At 46.6% G+C, this 18,793-nt stretch overlaps 1 long non-coding RNA gene across 1 annotated transcript in view; it reads right to left on the bottom strand.

Annotated features, from left to right (window-relative positions):
• The window catches only part of LOC307197072, a 42,672-nt gene extending 28,004 nt beyond the window's left edge, over positions 1–14,668 (bottom strand). Inside the window, exon 1 of the long non-coding RNA XR_013831317.1 lies at positions 14,594–14,668. This is a non-coding gene — a long non-coding RNA (uncharacterized lncRNA). The remainder of the gene's footprint in view (positions 1–14,593) is intronic.
• Between the last annotated feature and the right edge of the window lie 4,125 nt (positions 14,669–18,793).

Raw genomic sequence — 18,793 nt, 5'->3', positions numbered from 1 at the left:
GGAGCTGCTCCAATCGACTGTCCCAGCTCAGCCCAGGCTTTGAGTCATCCAGCCCCAGTGCCAGACACATAAGCGAAGCGGCCTTAGGTGTTTCCAGGCCCCTAGATGTTCCAGTGACTCCCAGCCACTCAGGTCTTCCAAGCTCAGACATCAGACATCACGGAGCAGAAACAGGCCATCCTTACTGTGCCCTTTGTGTCCAGATGCCTGACCCACAGAACTTGTGAGCATAATAAAGCAGTGGTCTTTAGGCCACTAAATGTGGGGTGGTTGGTTATGGAGCAATAGAAAACCATGTAAATGTACAATGCCCTTCACCAGTCTGAGCCTCAGTTTTCCCATCTGCAAAATGGGGATATGAACACCTTCCAAAGGTGATCCTGGGAGTGAATGCACTCATACAAATAGCAGATGAGCAGGCACGTATGCCTATTGGACTTAAGAGGTTAGACCTGTCCAGCTCAGACAGAGGCTGGGAGCATAGGTGGGGCACCCTGAGATTCTCGACACCCAGATTACCTGCTCCCTTTCACCATACCCAGAAGAAAACAAATCAGTGCTTCAGCTAGCTCTCACATCCAAAAAGAAGCCCGCAAAAAGCTTCAGCTAGCTCTCACATCCAAAAAGAAGCCCGCAAGATATACATACCCTGCCACCATCAACTTCCCTTTCCATGCCAATCAAAGAATTAATTTCCAGAAAGCAAGACTGCCAACGGCAGAAATAAATCACAACTGGGCAGGAGATGAACATTTTCCAAAGAGAAACAATTTAGCAAAAATCTCCCCCCCCCCCACCCTCTCCAAACCAATAACAATTCGATTATTCAGCCGCCACTATAAATGATGAAGCAGTCCCATGGCATCCCTGAGTGGGGAGGAGGAAAGGAGATGAAGGCCAGCCGGAGAGACATACTGAAAAGCACAAAAAGGAAGCCAAGGGAGGTAACCCTCCGCAGGACTGGGGGAAGGAATAACAGCTGTCATCCTCATGGTCATTGGCATAACACTTTGTTACACGAGGCTCTTACATCCATGATTGCATTTGACCCTCTGAGAAAGCTCGAGAGGTTGACTGAGGTGATGTAATCCATCCCCGTTGAACAGATACAGGACGTGGCGCTCAGAAAAGCATTCAGCTGTGATAGAAAGAGCGCCCAGTTTGGAGGGAGTTGACTTGTTCACTTATTCCACAACTGTTTTCAAAGCCTATTAGGTAGTGGGCACAAGACCAGGTTCTGGGGATACGTCAATGAAGACGATAAACCAAAATGCCCGTGGAGCTTAGACTTTGATATGAAGAGAACTATAATTCAAAAAAAAAAATAAACAGGGAATTCCTTGGCTGTCCAGCGGTTAGGACTCATCGCTTCCACCGCAGTGGGCAGGGGTTTGATCCCCGGTCGGGGAACTGAGATCCTGCATGCCGCTGGGTGCGGCCAAAAATAAATAAATAAATAAAAATAAACAATAAGTAAGGGCATTAAATGCTCTTAAAAGGCAAGAAGGGCTATGATAAAAACAAGTAGAAGGTAAGAAGAATGGGGAGGAAGAGGACTGCCGTTTTGTATGGGGTGGACAACAAAGGCCTCAGTGAGAAGGGAGCATAGGAGCGAAGGCTTGCAAGATAGGAGGGAATGAGTCTCACAACAGTTTGGGGAAAGAGCACTGCTGGGGAAGGAAATAGCCAGGTCAAAGGGCAGAGGTGGGAGCATGCCTGCAGGTTCTAGGACCAGCAAGGACATCAGTGTAGCAGAAGCAAGGAGAAAGGGAGTAGTAGACAAGGAGGTCGGAGAGGTAAGAAGGGGCCCCATCAGGCCAATGTAAGGACTTTGGTGTTTACTGTAGATGAGATGGGAGCCATGGGAGGATTTAGAGCAGAGGAGGGACCTGACCTGACATAGGCTTTAGGAGGATCCCTCCAGCTACTGTTGAGAACAACCTATAGCAGTCAGACTAGCTAAGAGGCCACTGTGGCAACCCGGGTGAGGACGATAGTGGCTTAAACCTCAGTGGCAAAGGCAGATGTGAGAAGAAGGGGTTGGGGACTTCCCTGGCAGTCCAGTGGTTAAGACTCCGTGCTTCCACTGCAGGGGGTATGGGTTCGATCCCTGGTGGGGGAACTAAGATCCCACATGCCGCACAGCCAAAAACAGAGAAGGAGGAGGAGAAGAAGAAGAAGTAGTTGGGCTAAGAATGTATTTTTGAAGATAGGTCTAATAGGACCTCTGCCTGCTACATCCCAGCATCTAGAACAGCGTCTGGCACCTGGTAGATGTTCAATAAATAGTTGTGGGATGAATAAATTGGGCTGTTGGAGAAGGTCTCTTAAAGGAGATGAGCTCAGAAGCTGAGGTTTAAAGGATGAGTAAGACACAAATAAAGAAAAGGGACAGCGGATCTAGGAAGAGGGCGGCCCCAGTGATTCTTGCCTCCTGGTATTCAGACCATGTACAGTCTCCTCCCACATCAGATAGGGCCAACCTGAACAGCGAACAGGATGTGCAGAAAGGATGGAGTGTGCCTTCCAAGGGTAAGTCATAAAAGACATTGTAGCTTCTGCGTCACTCCCTCTTGAATCTCTCACCCAGGAGGAAGCGGGCCTGTTGTCATAAAGGCACACAAGCAGCCCACAGAGAGTCCTCGGAGGGAAACCGAGGTCTCCAGCCAACAGCCAGTACCAATTTATCATTTGTGTGAATGAGCCATCTTGCAACTGCACCCTATGGCCCCAGTCAAGCCTTCTGATGACTGCAGCTCCAGCCAACATCATAACTACAACTTCATGAGATCTTGAGCCAGATCTACCCGGCTAAGCCATGTCCAGATTACTGACCCAGACTTAAGTTTGGGGTAATTTATTACACAGCAGTAGCTAACTGATACAATGCCCATATCTGAGGGGAAAAAAGAGACCAGGATGGCTTTACCTTTACGTATGTGAGAAAGAGAAGCAGGAGATAAGGACCAAGGACTTAGCAAAGACCAAATTGTGGAAAGCCTTGCTGGGCACACGGAGGGGTTTAAATTGTACTTTAATTGCCCTGGGAAGTTATGGGAGAATTTTTTTGTAGGGGAATAACATGACCTAGATTTATACTCTCAAGATCCCTGTGGCTGGTATTCTGAGAATTGAGAGGAGAGAAGCACAAGGAGAAACCAGGAAACCTCAAGGAAGCCAATTCCACCACTTACTAGGTGAGTCACCTTGAGCAAGTTTATCTCTACACCTTAGTCTCCTCATCTGTTAAATGGGTGTAATTGTCCCTAGACTTACTAGCAAAGATTATGAGATGATATATGACAGGTGCTTCCAGGGGTGCCTGCTTGCAGTACATGTTCTGCAGATCTCAATTCATCCCTGCCCCCTGCCCCTCCTGCAAAAACAAATTCCCTCAGGCACCCCCAAACCATAGAATTTGTGTTCTAGTCCTAGGAACTGACAGAGTACAGAACACTCAACAAGCTCAGTCACGCTGGGTGCCTTCTGAGTGCCCGGCACCATGCCAACCTCTCTCCCTGCGCTGTCTCTTCCATCCTCCCCGTCACACTCTGAGGCCAGTAATTACTATCACGGCATTGACTTCAGAGCCTCTGTGCTCTTAGATTCCCATGATGTCACATCACAAAGCAGGTCTCAGCTGTCACTTCCGGTCCCCTACCAAAGAGGCCACAGAGACTGTAAGCACTGGAGGAAACCCTGGTCTTGATACGGAATTCTGCCCCTTGAGCGGACACTGGAAAAAGAAGATCCTGCCTCAGTGACCCGTCTGAGATGGAGCTCATCACCTTCTCACTCTGATGTCCCCAGCTGGACTTATCTGTCCTGCCAAAGGCAGTGAAGAAGGGTGGAGAAAAGCACAGCATCTAGGAACAGTCCACATGGGTCCAAAGCCCAGCTTTGCCACTTGCTAACATGTGTGACTCAAGGGAGGTTGTGCAATCTCTCAATGCCTCATTCTCCCCATCTGTAAAATGGGGGTAATGGCTGCACCCCCTTTTTAGGGCGGACCTAAGGAAGAAGCTATTTGTATTTGCAAGATGCTTGGACCTGACAGCCGCTGCTCTGCTGATAAGCTGGCCCAGCCTCCCATTTGCCTCCCTTCCCCCAGCCCATTGTAGGTAGTCAGTAAAGGGTTTACCCCAGCCCAGCAGGACCTGAGCTTCCATCCCGGTCCTGCCATTTCCTAGATGGGTGGCCTCGGGCAAGTTCAATCTCTAAGCTTCTGTTTCTTGATCGTCACAGAAGGCATGGAAATACCCACCCCCCAAAGCTCTGTGAAAGTTAGAAACCGAATATATCAAGAGCTCATCGCAGTGCACAGCACATGGAAAGTATCCAATGATATATAAATTCCATCATTTTTTATTTTGTGCTTCTCCAACTTGGTGAAAGAGTATCCACTTTAGGGCCTCTCTGTTGTTTTCTCTGATGCACATTGTCTGTCTTCCGTGACGGAAGAAGAAGAGGAGGAGTAGGAGATACAGGAGAGGAAAACGACCAATCCCTGTGTGCCTAATAGGCGTCTGGCATTGTTCTAAGTGCTATACATGGACATTCTATTCGATTCTCATTATAATCCCCCATTTTACAGATGATAAGACTGAGACCCAGAGAGGTCACAGGACATCCTCAAAGTCACACAGCTGGGAAATAATAAAATCAACAGATTAAGCAAATAAATACTACCTTTAAAATAAGACTCCCATTAAAGGGGGACTGGAGAGTGGCTGGAAGACACACACGCTCCAAATTCCTCTCCAAGTGCGACAGCGACACACTTGAGCCTATCTGGGCGCTGACAGGTGGAGAGAGTGTTTTGTGCAGCGCTTGGGGAGCACGCAGCGGTTCCAGGAAATTCCCAGCGCATCTACTAAAAGGCACCCAAGAGTCCCCTTTCTTTGAGGAAAACAGTCTCAAGGTCACTGGATGTGTTTGTCCCAATCGGAGGGTCAAAGAGGACAGGTGTGGGGTCAAGTCTGTGCTGCTTATTCTCTGCCCCCTGCCCCTCCACACACACAGATCCACACTCCATCTTCTCTGCTCTGCCCGGTACCCAGGGAGTGACCCCTGCAGACACATTACCAGCTCCTTGCCCTCTCACTTTTGGTTACACTCAGCTTCTGGGCAGCCCTGGCAGCAGCTAGGAGGGAGAGTGGATTAAGAGGTCCTATCGGGGTATCTATTCCCTACCCCTCCCTGAAAGTGACCCGCTGTGACTGGGGCTCACTCTGGAAAGCCCAGCTCCACATTCCAGCCCTCGCTGGTTCCATACACCTCAGCCTGGTCCCTGCAACCCTAAGCGGGGTGACGGTTCCCACTATTGCTGGCCCCAGAGAACTTTAACATCCTTTGTTCATTTCCTTAACCCTGCTCACCACCACCACCACCCCCTGCCATAAATAGCCCTTGTATCAAACTCCTCCTGGTTGAATTGTCTGGAATGAATTCTGTTTCCTACGAGGACCTTGCCTAATCTAAAGTCAGGGGTGGAACGAATCAGAAGAGAAATCCTGGTTTCTAATGGTCTCTCCAAAACCCATCGCAGGTGAAGTTAAAGTAGAAGAAGTCAAAAGATCTTTCATGGCCTCAGACACCGCTTCTCTCCAGCTTTCTTCAGACAAGCTCAGGCCAGTGTAAAGAACAGGCTAAATCTGGTTGCTGTATCCAGAAGGACCTTAGATCAAATCTTGCCTCTATCACAGCCTGGCTATGAGGCCTTGGACATGCCACTTAACTTCCCTGAGCCTCAATTTGCTCATCTGTACAATGGGAATAATGTCTACCTCATAGGCTTGTTGAATGGACAGGATAGCAGATGGAAAGTAAATCACATAGTACCTAGAACCATCATAGGTGCTCAGTAAATTTCTGGTCTCCTTCTCATCTCCTTTCTCTAACTTCCCTCTTCCTTTACCTAAATTCCTCTCCTTGACCCAATCAGTAAGGAGGCAAGGAAAAAAATAAACAACCATCATCACATCAACACCTTAGGACTGCGTCATGGCTCATGAAGAACTTCCAGGGCTGCTGTTTCATTCCTTCAGGCAAGGTGAAACTCTTAAGAGGTGAAAGGACGCAGCTTACAAGTGTCTCCAGCCCACTGGCTCAAGAACATGCTCGAAGACATCAGCATTTAGATCAAAGAGCCAGAAAAATTAGGATTTCTAGAACCCAGAAAAACCTCAGTGACCCACTCTGATCAGTTACTCGTTGCTCTGAAATAAACCACCCCAAATGCAAAGGCTTCAAAGGATCACGGCATATTATTTCTGGTGGGTGGGCTGGGGCTGAAGAGTCTGAGGGGTGAGGTTCCCCAAGAGGCAACCTCACCATACCTCCTCCATACCTCTGGAGCTCGACGGCAACAGCCAAAGACTGAGACCTGTCTCCTTCACACGTGTTCTCAAAAGTCAGGAGTCCAGTTGTAACTTCTTTCCCTGGCACCTGGACCACGACATGGTGAGAACAGAACTCTTTGAAGGCCCACCCTCAGATGCATGTGGCATCATGTTTACCACATCCTATTGGTCAAAGCAAATCACAGCATCAGCCCAGGTCCAAGGGGATTGGGAGGAGTGGCAAAAACAGTGCAAAGGACTGTGGGAGGAATTTTTGCGAACGTCCTTGAAATCCACCAATCCATCTTCCGGTCCTCCGACAAGGCTGGGATCCCAGCTTTGCTGTCCCTCACTGGTAGCTTCAGTTCACTGGAAAGTCTCATCTCAAATTTTTGCACCTCTGAAGGCCGTGAGGAATTCATCACTGTGACTCATATGGGCAACGCAGCAGTTCAGCCTACAGGCTAATCTCAGTCCACCCTCATCATCACACGACAAACTCGGTGCTTCTCCGTAACTCAGGGGGAGGTTAAACTTCCAGGCAAACAGGTTTTTGAGTCAGAAACCACATAGCTCTCTCCATTTGTAGATGAGGAAACTACAGCCCGGAGAGGTTGAGTGACTTCCCTCAGATGACACAGAGAAAAAGAGAAATTGAACCCAGGGCAGCTCCAGTGTCTAATCTCTTTCTCTCCTCCATTTAAACACTTGAGAATCAGGAAATCACAGTTCTAACTCTGCTCCTCCCATGGGGAGGGAGCCTCGCTTTCCCCCATCTGGCTGGTGAAGTTGGTCCTCACCTCCCCACACCTTTCTCCCAGGTGTGCTGTGAGCACTAATGAGTTCATGTGTCTAAGAGCCTACGGAACCTCGCATGAGATATAATTACAGAGAATTACCATCCACGGTCTTCTGGGAAGGATTCTGTCATGGAGTAGGTAAATAAATTATATCCTGTGGTTCTCCCTTCCCACGGGCTGATTAACTCTTCCAGAGAACGTTCCCCAGTGGTTGAGGTGATGAGCCCCTTTGCCAGCCCAACCTCCCACAACTTGGGGCTCCCTTCTGTCTCCGAAGACACCCTGGGCGGCCCTCAGCCTAGAAACACATCTCCTCTCCCATCTGATTCTTCTCAGGGTGAATCCAAACCCCTTGTAGGAAGCCCACGTGGGTCCCTCCAGCTCCAGCCCCAGGTGAGCAGGGTTCTAAGAGTTAACCATCCTCTGCAGAATTCCTGGGTAAATACCATCCAGGCTGCCAGATTTATTGCCTTTTAATGTCTCCCGTGTGGTTCCATTAGCCCTTCCTTCTGATACCTCTATCTTTTCCATCTGACTTCTCTCCACCCATACTCCATAACCCTGGGTTATGGATTTTCCCATTAACTCCTGCACTGAGGTCTGGGCATAAAAAAATCAATGGGTTCCCCCCCTTACCCATACCCTTCCCCCCCCACCCCGGCATCCAAATATTTACTTAGATCCTCCTTACCTTTTCCCGAGCATCTCACTGCTTCTCTCATTTTCTCCCACAAGCTGCCACTCTCTCCTCTCCCACTTCTGAGGACTTCTCAGGAGAGCCACGACCACTTGTTAAATTGACCTCTAACTAGGCTGAGTCATCAGCCGCTGCCCTGAACCCCTTCTTTTTGTTTGTTTCAGTTTAGCCAATGCATGCCCTGAGCTACTGTCCCTAACCTAGTTCCCACCGGTTCCACGGCCGGCCACTGACCTCCGTTATGTATAACCTTCCATGATTTGCCTTCGCTGGAGAACACCGCCCTAACTGCTAAGCCCAGAGTTCCACAGCACTAACCTGTCACTTCCTCCCCTTGTGACCTTGGGTAAGTTACTCGACCTCTCTGTGCTTTAGTTTCCCGATCTGTAAACCAGGTGGATGACAGTACCAACTTCCTTGATGGTGGAGGTGGGTGAGGCTAGGTGGGTGATGGTGGAGGTGGGTGTGCTATGCGTCCAGTGTTTGACACAGCACAGGGTAAGTCCTCGACTTACCTTAAGGCTCAATAAATGTTAATCCTCATTATTTGCCAACCAGCCAGGCACTCACGCCCTCACCCTTCCTGGTTCGCACCATCAAACAATTTGCCGTCCTCTAAACACTTTCATGCCCCTATGAAATAACACAGAAATAACACAGAAACACCTTTCTGTGTGCTATTCCCTCCATCTTGAATATATTGCTTTGCCTCCAATCTGACCTGGAGAATTCAGCTCACCTATATGGTCCAGTTCAAAAGTGTCCTCCAAGCAAAGCATTCCTCAATGACCCCAGAGTTCATCATTCCCTCCTTCAAATCTCCACAGCTTTTCATGTTCTGACACTAGAATCTTCAAGACTCAGCCCAAGGATCGCTCACTCTAGAAGTCTTCCCTGGCACTGTGTAGCAGACTCCAAGGGCCTGGCATGTACTTGAATGAATGAATGGTGAATGCAGCCAACTCGCTCTTATTTTCAGTCACCTTTTGTGCTGTTATGTACGTATTTTTCTTTGTTTGTTTCACGTCTTTATTCTTTCCTTCTATACTGGTCTTTTAGACCATTAAGCTGCTTGTCTTAGACTTAAAATATTTTTAACCTGGAGAAATTGTGTTCAACCCCTTCGTTCATTGATTCATTGAACAAAATGTACTGAGTGTCTACTACATGCCTGGAAAGGTTCTGTGCTAGGAACTGGGGATACAATGTGAATCAAACAAAAGGGTTCCTGAGCTCACAGAGCCTTAGGGAGGAAGACAGATAACGACTGAATCATCCCATAAAGGTACAACTCTGATAAGTGCCATGAAGGGTATAGAATAGAGGGTTTATACCTAACCTGCAGGGTCAGAAAAGGCTTCTCAAGAGAAGTGAGCTTTGAGCTGAGATCTGAAGGATGAGTAAGAGTTACTCAGGTGATGAGGGGAACACCCAGAGCCTGTGGAAGAGAAAGTATGGCAAGAAGAAGTGGTGGAAGTCAGAGTATCTTGTATCAGTCAGCTACTGCTGTGAAACGAGCAACCACAAAAACCTCAGTGGCATCACCAAGAAGCATTGGTTTCTCATGTGTTTTCAGATTGGCTGATCTTGGTTGGACTCACCTAGGCTTCTCAGCTTCAAGCTGCCAGTTTGACAGGGCTTAGCTCCCAAACATAGGTTGTGGTCCAGTTGGCTCCATTCATGTGTGTTCACTCTGGGTGGGAGCCAGGCTGAAGGGGCAACAGCTATTCAGGGAAAGGTCTTCAATCAGCGGTAACTGACATACAAGAGGACAAGTGGAAACATACAATGCCTCTTAAGCCCTGGGGTCAGAATTGCCCACTGTCATTTCTGCCCACTTTTTTTTTTATTATTCATTTTTTTTGGAGTATAGTTGCTTTACAATGTTGTGTTAGTTTCAACTGTACAGTGAAGCGAATCAGCTGTACATATACATATATCCCCTCTCTTTTGGATTTCCTTCCCATTTAGGTCACCACAGAGCATTGAGTTCCCTGTGCTATACAGTTGGTTCTCATCAGTTATCTGTTTTATACATAGTAGTGTATGTATGTCAATCCCAATCTCCCAGTTCATCGCACCCTCCCCCCACACCTTGGTATCCATATGTTTGTTCTCTACATCTATGTCTCTATTCCTGCTTTGCAAATAAGTTCATCTGTACCATTTTTCTAGATTCCACATATAAGCAATATTATGCAATATTCGTTTTTCTTTTTCTGACCTACTTCACTCTGTTTGACAGTCTCTAGGTCTATCCATGTCTCTGCAAATGGCACAATTTCATTCCTTTTTATCATTTCTACCTGCTTTTGATTGGTTGAGGCAGGTCACATGACCAAGCCCAAGGACCAAGGTCAGGGAAGTTACCTTAATCTTAGATGAGTGAAACCACCAAGACACAAGGCAAAGAGCATGGATACAGGGGTGTGAAGGTTTGGGGTTCAATAATTCAATCTACCACAAGGCAAGAGCAGAAAATAATGACTGAGAACTTGAGACAAATTGAGGTGGAGAAGACCTCGCAGGTCTATTGAGAATTTTTGGTCTTTCTCGTAAGAACAATGGAAAGCTATTGGAAATATATGTAGCGTGACAATGATTTGGACTCTGAAGTCATCCTCTGGCTGCTGTAAGGAAGCAGATTGGACAAGGACACGAAATGATAAAAATTCCACATGTCTGATAGCTTTCAATCCTGCGTGTGTTTGAATGTGTGTGAGCGTGTGTTTATGCCGTTACATTTACACACCCAGTTCTTTCTCGGAGAGGTGATGCCCTAGGATTTATCATTGTACGCATCTGAAGAGCAGCTTATCTGTACATTCACTGGTACAGCAATCCTACTGCTCCATCTCTCAAGCTCCCTGAGATTCACACTTTTACGGCACGGAGAGCCGGGAGATTCCCACGTGTTTTACAAGTGTCGATCTATTTCACTCCCGAGAGGTGTCTCCCTTATTGTTGTGATCACCATCATAACAATACCAGTTTCCAAACATTCTGTACTTTACGTTTGCAGAGGATTTTATCCACGGGCTCCAGGAGATAGGACAGGAAGCTTCAGCCCCGTTTGATAGATGCTGAGGGTCGGAGAGGTTGTCTGGCTGACTTGTTCACCATATCAAGAAGAGATGAATCTGAAGCCAGTTATTTGCACTCAAAACCCATAGCTAGCTTTTCAGCCAGTTCCCCTGTCTGACCTGGTCATGACATTCTGATCAGTAAGTCCAGCCAATGCTGTTTTTCTAAGACTGTTTGACCAGATGGGGCGGCGACTACCCTAAGAGGTAGGTTCAGAAACGGGTCTATACCCAAGTCCCGGGGTTCCTCCAAACAACTACAAACATTCCTGAAAGGCCCTGGCTTCCCTCAGTCAAGAGAAACATCCATCTGAAGGGTAATCAGCCAGAAAAACCTGTTTGCCAGCAAAAGTTCACCATTTTCACAAAGACAGAAAGAGAGGGACTGTGTGATTTGAACAGCCATCAGCCCGAGTGGCAAGGAATCCAGTCTGACTTTCTTGCATCGCTACGGAACCACACTTCAGACTCGATGGCTTAAGTCTGCACTCGGCCCACCCTAGGGAAGAACCATGGTGGGGAGAAAGGATCACACATTGTCGAACACAGAAAACAAGCGTGCACAGCAGGACGGCAAGTTTGCAAGGCTGGGGTGAAGACTCACGCTGCTTCCCTCTTGTCAGCCTTTTTGAATGGGAGGGCAAGATTTACTGCTAGCATCGGAAGGTGGCTTTTTACAGCCATCGCAAATGGATTGGAGACGGCAGAGCAGTAGACTGCCCTGACCACGGAGGGACTGTAGAAGGCTCGTTTAAAGACCTATCCAGCATCACGGGCACAGTAAAGCAGCGCTCCTTGCCAGCGAAAAGCATGGAGGATTCGGCTGGAACCTTTGGGGGCCAACACCCTTAAACACATAGCCAAATTGCTGAGGGTTTCAAGATGTCAATGTTTTCAGTACAGTTGCTCAGCCTGGCAATTTCTGTCCATTTAGCAAGATCCGTCTGCAGTGTAGGCAAAAGTCTTGAGGTCCAGTTGATGGGGGACTGCATTTATTATTGATAAAGGTGAAGGGAAAATGGCTTGTGTCTGGGTAACACCTGGCCCAACAGATTTACTGTTTACATAGCAGATATTTGTCATTTACCCCGAGCTACCACATGCTACTGTTTCCCTGTGGATTGCCCATTTTTGTCGGGCTTAGTCTCTCTTTTTTGATAGGCTGGTTCCTTACATGTTGAATGAAATATAAATTATTCAAAGACATTCCATGTATATTAATTTATTTAAAAAGGAATCCTGAAAAAATATATTCTGGCATGAATATATTTCACAAAACAAAAGAAAGTGATGCATCAGTCAAAACTATACATACACTTATATATATATATGTATGTATACACACACGTATATTAATATAACTAGGATACATGTCGTTACCATGGTGACTCATGAGGAGAGGAAGTAGGAGAGAGTTATAGGAGAGAGAATTACTTTTCACCCTACCATTTTGTACTTCTTCCATTTGATACCCTGTACATATACACACAACCTACTCAAAAGGAAATAATACTTTTATTTATTTTAACGATATGTATAACATATCGTTATACATATCGGGAACAAAAGGAAAGTGATTATTATTAGAGTTGTTATTAAGCTTTTCTCTAGATTTCAGATTTATCCCATGAGCATTTTTTTTTAAATGTGCTTCTTTATTAATGGATAATACATCCATAAATGACACACTTCCAAATAGTTTACAGTTGAAAGTAGGTTCACCTCCAGTTCTGGTTTCCAAGTTCAACTCCCCATAGGACACCAGTGTCTCTAGATAAATATTTATGTGAAAATAATAGTGAAGGTTTTATTTGGAACATGGGTCCCGTGTCAGCTTGGGAAATATGGTGATGAGAATAGGTACGAAAAGGGGTATATGTGTGTGAGGAGGTGAGGGTGAGATGTGTAAATACTTAAAGGTAGTTCGGGCCTGCGGATCGGTACACCCGGGGCAGCCCCACCGTCACCGCTGATGCACCGTCAGGCTCAGCTCTGCAGGGGACCAACCCCCTTTGCTCTGGAACCCAGGACAAAGGAAAGCTGAGCTGGTCCCCAGCATATGGAGGGCGGGTGGGTGTGAGAGGGTTTGCCTGAGAGGGAACCCAAGACTGAACAGCTTCCACTGTCTTCCTTCTGGTTTCTTTTTTTTCCTTCCCCCTCTATAAACAAGTGATTAAAGCCTTGCAAAAGGGCACAGACACACCTTCCACTCAGCAAGGGAGCCCCTGCCAGATTCCCTAGCCTTAATTCTGCTGTGAACACTCATGGGGGGGGAGGGGTGAAGAGTAAATCCCCTCCTTCGAGAAGCAGACCTGAGGGCAATGTGGTTTGTTCAAAATCTCCCGTTGGCTCTGATGGAGTGAGTACTTTAAAATGAAAAGTGAAAAAAACAAAAACAAAAACAATTCGCCTTTCCCTGAGGCAGCTTCCAGTTTGTAAACCTCTCTGCACAGGACCCTCCCAAATGGACACAGCTGTGGCAGAATCTTCCTTTCCTTCTCCCAGCACCGGTGAACAGTTGGGAGGTGGGGGGGTAGGGGGGAGAGAGACGGGGTCCGATGGATCAACATTTTCAGAGAGTTTCACAGGCTCCTTTTTCATTTGGTTCGCAAGGGGCTTCCTGACTGAATTAAGAAATAAATTCCTTATACCTGAAGCTAACACAATATTGTAAGTCAACTATACTCCCATAAAATTTTTTTAAAAAGAAAGAGAAGGAAGAAATTCCCGATGATGTTGTGCACACCCCTGGATTAGAAACGGGCTGACCACTGAGTACAGGAAGAAATTCCCGGCACATTTGTTTGTAAACGTTATCGCTTTTAATTTCCAGTTGAGTGCAGTTCAATTATATGTCATATGTCAAATTCAACAGAAGAGATATATCATTTGGAAGCGTGAAAATTTAGATAGTGGACAGTGTCTACTCAAACCTTAGCGTTTAGTGATGTGGTGTCCTCTCGAGAAATTTGGGAGTATTTCACATAATAAATGAAGACGAAATGAAAGAAATGAAATATCACTGTTGTGCAAACCCCTAATGAAATAATGGGTCCATCCTACAAACAGTCATCAGCAGCTACTCATAAACCAAGAAGAAAGACAAGTGGGACTTCCCTGGTGGTGCAGTGGTTAAGAATCCGCCTGCCAACACAGGGGACATAGGTTCAAGCCCTGGTCCGGGAAGATCCCACATGCCGTGGAGCACCTAAGCCCATGCGCCACAACTACTGAGCCTGCGCTCTGGAGCCAACGAGTCACAACTAGTGAGCCCATGTGCCACAACTACTGAAGCCTGCACGCCTAGAGCCAGTGCTCTGCAACAAGAGAAGTCACTGAATAAGAAGCCAGTGCACCACAACTGAGAGTAGACCCCGCTCGCTGCAACTAGAGAAAGCCCGTGTGCAGCAACAAAGACCCAACACAGCCAAAAATAAAAATAAAATAAATAAAATTAAAAAAAAAAAAGAAAAACAAGTGACATCACAAGTCTTTTGATGCAAGTACACACCACCAGGAATTCCCTGGCTTCCCAGTGGTTAGGACTCTACGCTTCCACTGCAGGGGGCACGGGTTCCATCCCTGGTCAGGGAGATCCCACAAGCCGCACAGCGTGGCCAAAAATAAATAAATAAATAAATAATAAAAGTGAAAAGAATAAAAAGTACATACCACCATCCATGAAGGCGATTTGCCAAAAGAATCGACTCTGAAGCTCATCAAACACCTCTTTCTAACCACTGGTCTATAGGAAATATAGGGGACAGAGAAACACAATAAATGACACTACAGGGATGCAAATGGCAACAGCCAGAATGATTCCATTATTTCTATTGACAATTTTTTCAGGGAAAAGAAATGGGAAGTGGATGTAAGAGATATATAATCAAAAACAATGTAGACACATTGCCTGTAACCTAACTGGAACGAACCAACTGTGATAAAATAAGAAGAATGGAGACAACTGGGAACTACTGAGTACGAACTGGGTATTTCATAAGATGACCCAGTCATTGCTTTTGGGGGGTGTGTGTGTGATAACAGTCTTGTAGTTGTTTTTTAAAATTTTTATTCTTATTTTTTGGAGATACACACCAAAGTATTTACAAATGAAATGATATGGTGTCTGCGTTTGCATTAAAACAATCCAGTGAGGGTACGTAAATGAAACAAGATGGGCCATGAGTTGATAATTATTGAAGTGGTGGTGGGTATACGGGAATTCCTTCTACCAGTTGCTGTACTCTTTTACGTTGGAAATGTTTCAGTAAAAAAAAGTTTGGAGGGAATTCCCTGGTGGTCCAGTGTTTAGGACTCTTCTCTTCCACTGCAGGGGGCGTGGGTTCTATCCCTGGTCGGGGAACTAAGAGCCCACAAGCTGAGCAGCATGGCCAAATTAAAAAGAAAAAAAAAAAATTTGGAGACCGCTAGCCCAGACCATGAAAACCAACAGACATATGACCCTTACTCTGACCAAATGGTGCCAAGGAGAAGGTTGGCTGAGGAAGAGTGAAGAAATCTAATATTTATTGGGTACAAATTCTGTGCCAAGCATTAGAATAAATTCTCTCTCCTGAGTGATTCTGTCTTTCCTTTTCATCCATTGTGGGCAACTGATCTGCTTGGCTCCATTTTATAGATGAGGAAACTGAGGCCCAGAGACCCAAAGTGACTTGCCATACGATGCCAAGACAAGACTAGGTGCTGATGAGCTAGGACATCTAGCCATTAGGATTTTTTTTTTCTTTGTGACCTTGGACAATTACTTTTCCTCTCTGGGCCTCAGTTTCCCCAGTCTTAGAAGACTGAGCTAATGATTCATAGGGTAAAGTTTACTCTTTGGTGTTCTTCTGCCACTCCTCCATGACCTTCCTGTTTCTTCCCTTCTTCTGTCTTCCCAGAAATGTGTCAGAGGCAGCCTGGTATGGAAGAAAGAGAAATTGAGTCCTGGGTTCAAATTCTAATTCTGCCTTATGCAGACCTTGGTAAGTCACTTAACCTCTCTGAGCCTCACCTTCCCCAACAATAAAATAGGGACGAAAATAAGAACTACCTAGAATGATGGAGACGGTGGACAAAGGGTGCCCAGCTCAGAATCCAGGATTGTGTTCAAGTAAATGTGGGTCTCCTGCAGCTGTCTTCTCTCTCACACTTCCTTTAAAAATGAAGCCCCCAGGAATTCCCTGGCGGTGCAGTGGTTAGGACTCCAAGCTTCCACTGCAGGGGGCACGGGTTCGATCCCTGTTTGGGGAACTAAGATCCCGCATGCTGCGTGTGCAGTGTGGCCAAAAAAATAAATAAAAATAAAATAAAAAAATAAAATAAAAATGAAGCCCCCCCCATCTTCCATTCACAACTCCCTTTTCTGATTTATTTTTTTCCATATGACTCATCACCACTAAACATTTATTTTTCCTCTTTATTTTGTTTCTCATTATTCTCTCCCACATTAGAAGGTCCTTGGGGACAATTATTTTTATGTGCTAGGCTCGCTGCTATATCCTTAGACCGAGATGCATATGGGCCCTTGGTAAACATTTGCTAAGGAATGAATGAGTTGAGTGAATGGATATTAGAGCCTGTAATGGGACCTTTAGATAAGGTCCACTGTAAGTCAGGAACAGGGCACAGGTCTTGCACAGAGTAGCTGGTCCACAAATACTTTTGTTCTCCTTTTACTGGGACCCCAGAATCTGCTGAGGTCACCTTAGTCAACGTTAAGCTACACTCCATTTACCTGAGGGTGTTCTGACAGTTTCCAGTTTTCGTGTTTCTGGTTATCCCCTAAACAAGCCTCCAAGTGCCTGTCCCAGTAGCTCAGAGTTCTTTGCACTGTATTTCACCGAGGACAGTGGCAGCTACTGTCCTGGGGCCATTTGCAACTTCCCTGATCACAGAGGTTTGACTGAGTGCTTTGTTTAAAGGCAAAAAATGCATCAGCTCAGTGTCTTCACCCTTACGAAGGGGTTACCCAATGCTAAGGTCGGACTTGTCCACAGACCCTTCGGGGCAAAAGAGCTGTGCAGGAGTTATGGTGTTGGTGGAGGGGAAGGGGCAGCGATCTTTTGTCTAGGTGGGAAAGCTGAGGTTTTAGAGGGGGCAGAGCTGCCTAGAACATCACCCCAGAGGTGGGTGTGTAGGATGGAGGCATTGCTGAACACTCTGGGGAGAAAATTCCCTTCTCTGAGCCAAACCGTCCCAAGCCAGACCTCGCTCCCCTCTGGGCCTATTGAGAAATATTCCCTGAGATGTTGATAATGTCTTTCCTTTCTGCCTGAGCTCGTGGGATCTGTAGATTGTGCAGGCTTTCAAAGCCATGGCTCTTTCCCAGGAGAACCTTCCTAAGAGACCAAGAGCCCAATTCATTCCCTCTACACTTCAGCGGTTCTTACCCTGCTGTCCTCCAATGAACTCTTACAGGGGTGTCCCCGAATAGGATTCAGGCATCTATGAACTTGGATGACTCGCAGTGAAATCAGTATTTTCTTCCATTATGAATACAGGTGACCACCCACGGGAACACTCGCACTGGCTATGACTCGGTCACCAAAAGAATCAGAGGTATTTTCATAATCGCGTTACAGGCGTAACTGAGATCCCCAAATGTTGTTTTGCTCATCCCGACTTCAAAGGTACAACATTAGAGCCATGGCTGGATTGTGTGATTTAATGCGTTCCTAAGGAGCATATACGTTACTATATATATTTATTTAGTAACTATGTTACTATTATATTTTTAATATTGCTTTTATTTAAAATTGTAATCCTGTAAAAAGAGAATTCCAAGGCGGTATCCACAGGCTTCACGAGATTGCCCAAGGGCTCTGTGGCCCAAAAAGGTGGTGAAGCCGTTCTTGGTGATGGAGAAAACAAAGGGACGGTTTGAGCCATGATTCTGAGGCTCAGGGAAGAGCAGAGCCTAGAAACCCCAAATCAGAACACAGGATGCTTGATGCTGCCGTAGCATTAAAAAGCTCTAGGAAAGCATGCTGAGAAGTGCTCCCCAAAGCATCCAAAGGGGTACGAGGGGCTTCCCTGGTGGCGCAGGGGTTGAGAGTCCGCCTGCCGATGCTGGGGACGCGGGTTCGTGCCCCGGTCCGGGAAGATCCCACATGCCGCGGAGCGGCTGGGCCCGTGGGCCATGGCCGCTGAGCCTGCGCGTCCGGAGCCTGTGCTCCGCAACGGGAGAGGCCGCAACAGTGAGAGGCCCGCGTACCGCAAAAAAAAAAAAAAAAGGGGGGGGTACGAGGGTGGCAGCTGAACACAGCTTTATATGGAACTAAATCCCCGAGGAAGAGAACCATTCCCCTTTCAATTCTTTTTCGGACCTTCGGACTAAGTCCAGGCTCAGATGAGCGCCCACCTACCTGTCTCGATCACCCTTCTAACAATCATTGCAGCATTAGCAAAGCGAGAGCGAACCTCCAGCTCAGAGCCTTGTAACGTTGCTTTCTATCCACTGCTCGCCATTTTCTGGGTTCCTTCTACTGCTGGGAAGTGAGACACAAGTTTGATTTACGGTATCCAGCTAAAGATTTAATTTTCAACAAGTTAGGTGTTTTGAAAAAGTGAGTAGATGTGGACTTCCCTGGCGGTCCAGGAGTTAAGACTCCGTGCTTCCACCGCAGGGGGCACAGGTTCGATCCCTGATCAAGGAACCAAGATCCCGTATGCCACACAGTGCGGCCAAAAAAAAAAAAAAGTGAGTAGATGACTGAAAAATATGTTAAGGAAATCACTGTGAAGGTGAAACCAAGGTATATAAAAAGATCTGCCTCCCCAGCCACTCCCAATTTTACCAGTAATGGAATGGAGGCCAGATACTTGCCCAGTGCCTGCTAATTCTCAGGCAAAGTGCTTGGCTTTCCCCTG

This window comes from Stenella coeruleoalba (genome assembly GCF_951394435.1).
Source record: "Stenella coeruleoalba genome assembly, chromosome: 14".
NCBI classification, from domain to species: Eukaryota; Metazoa; Chordata; class Mammalia; order Artiodactyla; family Delphinidae; genus Stenella; species Stenella coeruleoalba.
This window is presented reverse-complemented; position numbering and strand designations above follow the sequence as displayed.